Below are 9,186 nucleotides of genomic sequence, written 5' to 3' on the forward strand. Positions count from 1 at the left end.
TATATATATATATATATATATATATATATATATATATATATATATATATATATATATATATATAGTGCCTATAGAAACCCTGGTGTTGGGCTAGCGGCTAGGGTGCCGGCTTAGGATCCCAGAATACCTGGGTTCGAATCCCGGTCGATCGCTGAATTAACGCCAGGGGGGTTGACTCAGCCTGTCATCCTTCTGAGGTCGGCTAATTGAGTACCAGTTCACTGGTAATTCCCTGTTTGTCGCTAAAGGCGGCAAAAAGGGTTGGCGTCAGGAAGGGCATCCGGTAAAACATTGCTTCAAAAAGGGGACCAAAAAACAACAACAACCACGGTTCCCGAAAAAGGCCAACCCCCGCTTGCGGGGAAAAATGGCCTCTAAAGGTGGTTATAGAAAGTCCAAAGAGTATGTGCACACTTTGAACCCCCTTTCACAATTTTCACCTTTTGTTCCCTTATAACCTGGAATTAAATTCCATCAAATCAGACTTTTTCCACCTTTATTTACACATCGTAACCCACAACTTCCAAGTTAAAAACAAATAATACAAATTTCTGAAAATTAATTAAAAATACAAAACTCGAATATCTTGGTTGGATAAGTGTCCACCCCCCCTGAGTTAATACTTTGGGGAAGCAGCTTTGACAGTAATTGCACCTGTGAGTCTGTTGGGATAGGTCTCTACCAACTTTGCACACCTTGATTGGGCAATATTTGTCCATTCTTCTGTACAAAACTGTTCAAGCTCAGTCAAGTTACATGGGTGGCGTTGATGGACAGCAATACTCACATAATGCCACAGATCTTCGATTGGATTTCGGTCGGGGCTCTGACGGGGCCACTCAAGGATATTTATATTTTTGTTCCTTATCCACTCCAGTGTAGCTTTGGCTGTGTGCTTCGGGTCGTTGCCATGGTGAAAGGTGAACTTCCGTCCCAATTTCAGCTTTCTTGCAAAGGGGAGCAGGTTTTCCTCTCGCATTTTTCTGTATTTTGCTCCATCCATTTTCCCTTCTATTCGAACAAGTGCCCCAGGCCCTGCTGATGAGAAACATCCCCATAACATGATGCTGCCCCCACCATGATTCACAGTAGGGATGGTGTTTTTTGGGTGATGTGCTGTGTTGGGTTTGCGGCAAATGTAACGTTTTTCATCAAGGCCAAAAAGTTCCATCCTGGTTTCGTCAGACCAAACTTTTTGCCAAATAGCTTCAGAATCTCTGGAGTTTTTTTGCATATTCAAAGGGACTCCAGGTGAGCTTTTTCGGTAATGGCTTCCTTCTTGCCACCCTACCATACAGGCCAGACTTGAGTGCTTGGGATATTGTTGGCACATGCACACAGTGACCAGTCTTTGCCATAAAGGCCTGAAGCTCTTTCAAAGTTACCAATGGCCTCTTGGTGGCCTCTCTGATCAGTCTTTTCCTTGCTTGGTCATCCACTTTGGAGAGATGGCTTGACCTAGACAGGGTCTTGGTGGTACCATATGCCTTCCACATATTCATGATTGTCTGGACTGTTCTCCAAGGGATATTCAAGGCCTTTGAATGAATGAATATGAATGACCGTTTTAAGGCCATTTTCCCCGCTAGAGCAGGGGTTAGCCTTGCGGGCCCCATGACAATCATGGTTCCCTGTTTGAGGCAATGTTTTATGGCCAGATGCCCTTCCTGGCGCCAACCCTGAGTCGCCTCCTACGATGCGCAGGGATACGGTGTACCTATTCTAGGCCGGGGTACACACCGGGATCATTCATCCTAGCAAGCTGGTACTCAATTTGCCGACCTCGGAAGGATGACAGGCTGAGTCAACCCCCCTGGTGTTAATTCAGCGATCGACCGGGATTCGAACCCAGGATCCTCGGATCCCAAGCCGGCACCCTAACCGCTAATCCACCAGCCTTTGAAATATTTTTTTATACCCAACCCCTGATCTGTGCCTTTCCACAACTTTATCCCACAGGTCCTTTCAAAACTCCTTGGTACTTATTGTTTTAATGGCCTAAGCCTTTTTATTTTTTTTATTAATAAACAAGAACAATGTGACTGTCGCCACTTTGCCTCCACATAGTCCCACAACGGGTAGATGCCATCACTCTGCATATGTATGGGTAGGGGATCACGTTTGTGAAGTCTTGTTGATCGGATAAGGTTCGTTTTTCTATCCAAGATGGCTGCCAAATCACATGACCTATGACATCATTTTCAAACTATATGCAACAGTGCTGTTAGATGATATTTGTAAAATTTTGCATGGATAGGGTGAGCGTTTGAGATATAATTATTTAATATTTTCCTTCAATCCAACATGGCTGCCAAACCATGTGACCTGTCATAAATTTAATATTTCAATACAAATGGGTCATAGATCATGTGCATGCAATTTCAGATTTTTAGAATAAGGAATTCGATTAAAACTTTTTTTATACCACTTCAGCGATGATATCATTATCATGCTTTTGTTCCCCATTGGGAGTTACTTGACAATGTGCCAAGTTTCAAATTTTTCCATTCAGCGGTTTCTGAGAAATACTTTTTAAAATTATTTACTTTCAATCCAAGATGGCTGTCATACCATGTGACCTATGACGTTACAATTGTCATAAAAATAACATCCTGCATGGGTGTCACTCCTACCCTGAAAGGTTCGTCTCAATCGGACAGATGGTTGCTGAGAAAAACGAGGCCCGTACGGACGGAAGGACAACCCGAAAACATAATGCCTCCGGCGACTTTGTCGGCAGAGGCATAAAAAAAAAAGGGTTAAAAAAAAACTATCAAAACATCAAACTAGAAATCAAAGCCATAATCAAAACCAATTAAATCAAGAACAAACAAGTAAATAAAAATAATTCCAAAACAAACAAGTCAACAACAATAGATCAAACCAAGACAATAATAAAAATAACCAAGAGTTGGATAGGGAAGAGGGGGGGGGGGGGGGGGGGAGGAGGAAGAGGCTCATGCAGCCGTTTCTGAATTTCTGCCTCCAAAGTCACTTGGAGGTCAGGCAGCTCTTTCTCACCTCCTTGAGGCCAGTCTCTTTAACCCTCAGGCATTTCGCCTTATAAATGGGCCAGGGGACTACCTTCACTGGGGCCTTCCCCTTATTGCGGCCCCTCCTACCACGTTTCTTCATCTCAGCCCCCTGAATCTATATCCCCATAGCCCAAGGAGGAGACGTTATCCTCCCCTCCTCGAGGGCTCGGCCTGCATACGTGGTCGATCACGTGGTCGATCACGTGGTCGACTCACGTGGTCGATCCAACGATCGTGGATCGACATGCTACACCGCAGAACCCTCCTTTCCCTCCTGCTTCATCTCTTCCCGAGCATTGGAGCAGGACAACAACCCCGAACCCCCTGCCACCACCATCTGTCTAGTCTGCCTGGACCACTGGGACCACACCAGCCACCGCCTTTCCACTAGTCCAGGGGTCAACACCCTCACCCTCACGCATCTTGTTTGCGTAGCTCTGCGGGCAGGAGCGGAAGGTGTGCCCCATGGCACTGCAAAGGTTACACCGAACCTCAGAGGTGCAGTGCTCCCTCAAATGTCCCAACTGGCCACACTGCGAGCAAAACGGGTCTTCACACAGATACAAAGTGGTCCAGTTGCCCGCACCTGCGGTATACGTTGGGCTGATCCGCATAAAACACTTCTGCATGGTCCATCCAGATTACAATCCCATTAGGAATGTGATTGACCGTGCCATCATCCTTGACCCGGAACTTAACGCGATACTGCCGACCTCCGGTCCATATACCCGAACCATTTCGGATGTACCCTAGTGGGCTTTTCACATCGCTAAAACGAGACAACCAATAATGCACATCCTAATCGCTCACACTCTCATTGTAGAGGCGGACAGACCGTCACAACCCTCTCATGGTCAGAGAGAGCCTCTACCATCCAATCAGCCAGAGATCCAGCTGACCAGGTGGAAATCCACCTCACCCAGAACTCGGTCCAGTTGCAGATTCAGAGTCGAGGGTTGACCGAAACTTTTCCACCTCGTCAGGAGGAAAGGCCACAGAGTCCAGGAGCAGCTGGGTACAACTGGGTACGGTGGATACAGAGAGGGATGGGTTTGGGACACAAGATTTAGGGGCAAACACAGAGTTGAGGCATTCAGCTTTTTCACATGCGGAGTCAGCTGTGTAGCCATTTGAGGTAAGGGAGGGGAGGGAGGGGGAACAAACACCAGAAACAGATTTGACCAGATGCCACCAGGATTTGGAAGAGGGAGACAGATAAGAGAGTTTGGTCTTGAGAATGGAGAGATAGTGTTTCCTGGCTCTCCTGAGGGTGGACACACACTTGTTTAGGGCTTTGTGAAAGGAAATGAGATTTCCTTCCGTTGGATTTGCTTTCCAGGAGACGAAGGCAAGTTGTTTCTGGGCAACAGCCTCACCACAAGATTCTGTGTACCATGGACAGGAGGAAGGGTATGACAACTGAAGACGAGATGGGATAAATCTGTGCATGAGTGAGAGCAATTTACTTTGGAAGAATTCCCATGATGAGTTGATGTCGGAGGCGGTAGAGATGGGAGACCAGTCCAGATGATTGATGGCTGCTTGAAGACCGTGCCAGTTGGCCTGAGTGAAATGCCAGACACGTCGACGTTGAGGAGGCTCTCTGAGAATGGTCAGAAAGATGTCCACTTCAACAAGCACCTGATCAGATGAGCCGATTGGAGCAGAAGAAGAGCAGCAGACATTTTCAGGGAAGTTAGTCATAACCAAGTCCAGAAGAGAAGATGCTCCGTTGACTGAGATCCGGGTCGGGAAATTGACAGATTGTGTCAGTCCCATTGAGTCGCAGAAGTCCTTTGCTGAGGAGCCATGGCTGGTGAGAGAGGTACCCACATCCAGCCAACTGGCATGGTGACAATTGAAATCACAACATATGAGGAAGAGAGAGTTGGGATGAGTCGATAGAAGTTGGTCCATATTATCAGACAGCGAGATGTAGATGGAGTCATCACTATTTGGTGGACGGTACAACACACATCTGAACAAAAGGTGGGAACGAAGGGGAAGCCGTAGCCAGAGGTATTCCTGGGGGTGAGGTGGAGAGAGGACAGTGCAGGGCGAGTGAGGAAGAGAGTTTTTGATAAAGATTGCAACCCCACCTCCAGGACGAGGCTCAGGTCTATCATGCCGGAGGAGGGAGTAACCCGGGAGAGATACTAAGGAATCAGAGACATCATGAAGGAGGAAAGTTTCTGTTGAGCAGATCACGTCTGGTTTGTCAGAAGCAACCTGTATGGAGAGATCAGTCAAGTTTGAGCGAAGGCCCCGGATGTTTGAGGTCCATACCGTTAATGAAGAGGAAGGGGGAGCATCGGATACAGAACAGGGGGTGAGGCGGAGGGGTAGGGTTAGATGTGGAAGAGGAGGAAGAGGTAGGGAGAGCTGTTGAAGGTGTGCCAGAGATTTCAGAATGGCTCGGAGAAAGGGAAGGATGGGGCAGACAAAAGGTTTGATGGTGATTGGGTGAGGAACAGTGAGGTGTTATTTGAGGAGGGGGAAGAGCGAGGCAGAAGGTTGGGGGAGATGGAGGTGAGAGTTGGAAGGGGGAATAAGCAGGGAGGACGCTTTGAGGAGGAGGGGTGAGTTTATGAGGGGAGGGGTTAGGGGGGAGTTTAGGAGGGAAGGGACAAGGGGGGGGGGGGATTTGAAAGGGAAGGGAGATGGGGGAGATTTGGAGGGGAGGGGTGAGGGGGGAGTCTAGGAGGAGAGGGGCGAGGGGGAGATTTGAAAGGGATGGGTGATGGGGAGGATTTGGAGGAGAGGGGCAAGGGGGAAGATTTGAAAGGGATGGGTGATGGGGAAGATTTGGAGGGGAGGGGCAAGGGGGAAGATTTGAAAGAGATGGGTAATGGGGAACATTTGGAGGGGAGATTTGGAGGGGAGGGGTGATGGGGAAGATTGGGAGGGGAGGGGTGAGATTGGATTTTAGAAAGTGTACGATTAATGGGAAACGAACATTTATTGCAAAATGAGTTTCTTGTGACCTTCGAGTCAAAAATACGTTTGAGGACGCTGGAGGGAGGGGGGTGGGGGGGGGTGGAGTGCAGGTGAATTTAGGGAATGTAGAAAAGAGGAACTGTAAGAGTTGGAATTTTTTTTTGGAATGAATAGATTTGGTGAGCAAGTCCAAAGCGCCCTTTTAAAGAAGAAGAAGAAAAAGGTGTTACAATATACGACAGAATACAGTACTTCAGGGGAAAGTTTAAACATTTTAAAATTTTACAGTGAAAACTATCTGGGGGAAATGGGGGTGAAACACGTGGTCGAAGAACGAACGAACGAATAAGAACAACGAATAAACGAATAAGAACAACGAATAAATGAATAAGAACAACGAATAAGCGAATAAGAACAACGAATGAGAACAGAGAAGGAAATGTTTTTTGGGGTTTTTTTTTTAGTTGAGATTTTAAGCAAGGAAGTATGGGGTGAAAAGACTGGGATAAACTGAGAACGAAAGTAATTGGAGCACAATCGACGGAACGCTGAGAGAAAAACAAAGTCTCAACGTAGGACACGGTACAAGGCCTCAAAAGATGCGACACGAATTAACCGACGATTTTCTATACAGGTTTGAAAGATTAACACCAAGAACTTGCTTTCTCAACAATGGATGGAGGTCCTCAACGCGAAACAGGAAATTAGAGCTGTCTCCCTTGACATTTCACGTGCCTTCGATACGGTCTGGCACCCTGCTCTGCTCACCAAACTCTCCTCCTTTGGTATCCATGGAAATCTCCACGCATGGCTGGCGGACTTCCTCTCTGGTCGTAGTCAACGTGTGGCCCTGAATGGGTTTCTCTCATCTCCTCTTCCTGTTCAGGCTGGAGTTCCCCAAGGTAGTGTTCTGGGCCCTGTGCTTTTTCTGGTCTTCATCAATGATCTCTCTGACTCTCTTGAAAATCCTCTCTGTCTCTTTGCTGACGACTCTACTCTCTGTCGCTCCATTCCTCATCCCTCAGATCGGCAGTCTGCAGCCTCCTCACTCTCTGCAGACCTGGACAAAATCACAGACTGGGCAAACAAGTGGAACATGTCTTTCAATCCTGATAAATGTCACACTCTTACGATGTCTCTCCGAAAAGACCGACTGGACAACCCTCCCATCCACTTTCTGAATAATCCTCTCCAAGAAGTTCTGTCACTCAAGCTTTTGGGTCTCCCTATTTGCCATGATCTTTCCTGGGAAAACCACATTTCAAATCTGGCCTCCAAAGCCAGTCGCCGACTGGGCATCCTCCGTCGTGCGAAGTCCTTCCTTGGCACACCTGAGCTCCTCACCACATACAAGGCTTTCATCCGCAGCTCTATGGAATACTGCTCTCCCCTCTGGTCTGGTGCTCCTGCCTCACACCTAGGTCGTCTTCACGCTGTTGAAACCAAAGCGTTCAGAATCATTGGAATCTCCCGCGATGAAGCTAACTCCAAGGGCCTTTCACTCACTCACCGCAGGCAGGTTGGTGGTCTTTCCGTCTTCTACCGACTCCTCTCTGGCCTTGCCCCCCCAGCTCTCTCTGGGCTCTGTCCCCTAAATATTCCTACAGGTCGCACAAGATCTGCCTGCAACCCTCTTATGGTTAAACTGCCAAAATCAAGACTTTCTGCTCACCTTCACTCCTTCATTCCTCTTTTCTCCCGCCTCTGGAACAAACTCCCTCACTCTCTTCAATCCCACTCCACCCTCCAGGTCTTTAAAACAGCTGTTCACCACCATCTCTTATCCTCCCCCATCCAAAATCTTGATATTTTCTACCCCCGCTAATTTTGGTCCCCTTGTGTTTTATACCTCTCTCCCCCCCCCCCCCCCCCCTTCCCACGCCTCCTCCCCCCAAGCCCTCTCCCTCCCACACTTCTCCCTGCTCTCAAATGTTGTGGTTGTGTGCTTCCCCTTCTCTCCCCATCTCGTCTTCCGCTCCCTCTTTTTGTATACTTTGTTTGTCGGGTTGATTTTTTTGTGAAATAAATGTTAGCTCTCTCACGAGCCTCGATTCAGTGTACAAAAAAAAACAAAAAAAAAAACTTCCGAGGGACACTCACACCGAAGGATAAATACAGTTTCGACAAAATACACAATTTGAACAATTACTTAACTTCGAAAGCGTGAGAGCGTGGACAGCTTCGAACAACCGTGCCCTCGCCGACAAAGATCTCCAAGGGCGAGTGAGGAAGAGTGTTGGTGTACTCTTGCCTTCTTGTTACTTGCAAAAATCTAAGATTTTTCAAGTATATTGGTTGGTCTTGTGCATTATTCTGTCTGTTTGTTTGTCTGTCTGTTTCATTTGGCTCTAAAGGGTATTTTGGTTTCATCGATTCATCATTTTCTTTCGATTATTTATTTATTTCATATATTTTCAAAAAGTTACAGATTCGGATGAAGCAGTAATGGTTTAAGTATGCTATTATCCAATTGATCAATAAATTCATTATTTTACGATTATTATTTGTTAATTGTAATTATGCAATTAATCAATCAATTATTGCACACTGCTCCCTCCCAAATCCATCTCCATGTGCTGCATAGTGGCATCCCCGAGTACCGAAGGCGACCTGGAAATGTAGCTTGCTGGAGGATATGTTATTTACTTATTTGGCATGGGGCAGTGCACTTTGAATGCATCTCTACTTTTTTTTCGGTGCTGTGGATTCGGGGAATGGAAGCCGTTGTTTTTTTGGTGTTGTTGTTGTTGTTGTTGTATAGGCCCGGACAGTACGCTTGAACAAGGCTGAGTCAAGGAGACAGCCAATGGATCTCGCCGGAGCGACCCAGAGATCCCCCACACGAAGGATGGTGTACCCTCGCCTTCACGAAGTCAGGGCCACGGCAGAGTAAGAGAGACAGAGAGAGAAAGAAAGACAGAGACAAGAGGGAAAGGGCCGGTCCATAGGGACGGGTCAGCACTCTGACAGTGACCGCGTCACCCTGACAAATCCGGGCAGCAGGGAAGGATGGGGGAAGATTTGGCCCCCGACGTGCATTGGGGGGGGGGGGGGGGGAGGGGAGTACAAACACCAGGAATAGGCGTCCCCGATTGTTGTTGTTATTTTGTTGTTGTAGTTTGTGTTCTCACTGACTGGGGGGTGTTCTCACTGACTGGGGGTAAGGGTACGCATGCATCCAACTGTAGTTGCTGCATGTGGAAGCGTATGTGCC

Source organism: Myxine glutinosa, chromosome 12 (genome assembly GCF_964187855.1).
Source record: "Myxine glutinosa chromosome 12, kmMyxGlut1.1, whole genome shotgun sequence".
Lineage (NCBI taxonomy): Eukaryota > Metazoa > Chordata > Myxini > Myxiniformes > Myxinidae > Myxine > Myxine glutinosa.